The following is a 2,500-nucleotide window of genomic DNA, read 5'->3' on the forward strand; positions in this document are numbered from 1 at the left end:
ATCGAACCCTAATTCTCCGTCACCCGTTGCAACCATGGTAGGCCACTACCGTACCATCGAAAGTTGATAGGGCAGAAATTTGAATGAAGCACCGTCGGCGCAAGGGCCATACGGTTCGAGCAGTTATCATGAATCACCAAGGAACCGAGCCCCGAGAGACTCGCATTGGTTTTGGATCTAATAAATACATCCCTTCCGAAGAGTCGGGACTTTGTGCATGTATTAGCTCTAGAATTACCACGGTTATCCAAGTAGTAAGAAACCATCAAATAAACTATAACTGATTTAATGAGCCATTCGCAGTTTCACAGTATAGAAGCGTTTATACTTAGACATGCATGGCTTAGTCTTTGAGACAAGCATATGACTACTGGCAGGATCAACCAGGTAACTATCGGGACGCCAGAGCGTGCGAGACGCACTGTGTCACTCGACCGTCCTCGTTCAGAGGGCCGGCCAACGCATCACACCAGTGCGGCCACGCGGACCGCAGAGGGTTCAACAATTTTGCAAATCCTCGGCCACAGACTCACCAACTGAAGGCAGGAGAGGGCAGAGCTGAGGCCCACTCGTTGCCTGCAGATACAGTCAATCACGGGGATCGACCGGCAGCGAGACCGTACGAATGCACTCGTGATTCGTGAAATGATGCAAACCTAACTGCACTCGACCGGAGGGAGCCAGCCCACTGATGACCAGTCACCAGCAGGTCAGACGCCCGCCGACACAGGCAGTCTACAACGATGCGGACACACGGATGAACCGCTGCAGTCACCCTACACAGCACCCGTCACTAGGAGCAACGCTGGAACTCGTCTCGTATGTAATTAAGCGTGACTTTTTTTGCCACAACACCCCACTTCACGACCTATCAACACGCTCATTTGTACGACACTCTTGTTTGGTTGCTTATCTAGCCCACGTGGTCACATTGTTCAATTCGTCTGCACTTGTATGGTAATTGCTTGCGATATATTGCTCAAATTTTCGCGCTACGCGCGTTCATTCCTTCATTCGTCTGCACTTGTATGGTAATTGCTCCAATTTTCCGGCGCGCAAATCCCCTCTGCAATGTTCCCATCTGCACTGTTCCCCGTCTGCACCCTTCCATTCCGCTAAACATACAGTTCAAGTTATACATGGCTAACATACAGTTACAATACAATACTGGAGATTGCACAATCTTTGCAACACAAATAGAAACAAGTGTGTTGAGCACTGTGGTTCCTTATTATATATGGGATGTGCTCATACATTTAAGTAGTAAAACAGACCACAGTGTGTGTACTCAAATTCCATATAAGGAAGGGTAATGCTCTATGCTTTTACTGTCTTGTTGCAAAGATTCTGTATAGTATTATAGTACACTCACTCACTCACTCACTCACTCACTATATTGCAGCACAACATCTATTCGCCAGCAGCCAGCCAGCCAGCCAGCCAGCCAGCCACCCACCTCTTACTATTCATCAGTCAGTCGGTCGGTCGGTCGGTCGGTCGGTCGGTCGGTCGGTCGGTCGGTCGGTCGGTCGGTCGGTCGGTCGGTCGGTAGGTAGGTAGGTAGGTAGGTAGGTAGGTAGGTAGGTAGGTAGGTAGGTAGGTAGGTTGGTGGGCCGGCCAGTCAGCCAGCTACAACATAGCTTCACAAGCTACACAACAATTGCTGCTTTAACTACCAGCTGCAGCTTCTAATTATAACTACCCATTGAAGCTACTTTGTAACTAGGCGCTTTGTAAGGGGCCGCTTTGTAACTAGGCAAGGACTTCATTACACTAACATTAATTTTTTCCACCACGAGGACTTTAGGCTGGAAAATAGAAATAATAGGGCCTTAAGTGCTCGTTGACTTTACACTCCATGAACATTACAACTTTTTACCCACTACTTTTATTCCCACTTGAATTTACTGTACATTATTTGCGTATTGTTAGCAACGTACAATACAATACTACTTGAAGATAAGCTTGATATTGTTATGATCAAATGAAGCATGGCTCAATGAAGGTATATATAACTCACTCACTCACTCACTCACTCACTCACTCACTCACTCACTCACTCACTCACTCACTCACTCACTCACTCACTCACTCACTCACTCACTCACTCACTCACTCACTCACTCACTCACTCACTCACTCACTCACTCACTCACTCACTCACTCAGGGAAAATATTTAAATTTCCTGCTACAGTGCTGCTACATTGCAGCCCATAAAATCTGCACATTTCCTGAGGTGTCCTGCAAGTGTCCTGCAACCTACTTACAAAGGATAGTGCAACGTTTCCTGTATAGTTTCCTTTACTATTCCTGAAGTAGTTCAGGACTTGTGTAACATTCATAAGTCTACAGGAAATTTTGTATTTGTAAAGTATAAGAAATTTTGATATTTTTCCTGTGTCACTCACTATAATTAGGATAGTTATAATTATACGTGCGTAATTATACAATTACTGTTTGCAAGTAGCCATCATCACATACTTCAGTTGCTTGCAGTGC

At 45.9% G+C, this 2,500-nt stretch overlaps 1 non-coding gene across 1 annotated transcript in view; it reads right to left on the reverse strand.

Annotated features, from left to right (window-relative positions):
• The window catches only part of LOC135332595 (small subunit ribosomal RNA), a 1,812-nt gene extending 1,422 nt beyond the window's left edge, over positions 1 to 390 (reverse strand). Inside the window, exon 1 of the ribosomal RNA XR_010393443.1 lies at positions 1 to 390. This exon is cut by the window's left edge and continues 1,422 nt beyond it. This is a non-coding gene — a ribosomal RNA (small subunit ribosomal RNA).
• Positions 391 to 2,500: the final 2,110 nt, after the last annotated feature.

This window comes from Halichondria panicea, chromosome 2 (assembly GCF_963675165.1).
Source record: "Halichondria panicea chromosome 2, odHalPani1.1, whole genome shotgun sequence".
NCBI lineage: Eukaryota > Metazoa > Porifera > Demospongiae > Suberitida > Halichondriidae > Halichondria > Halichondria panicea.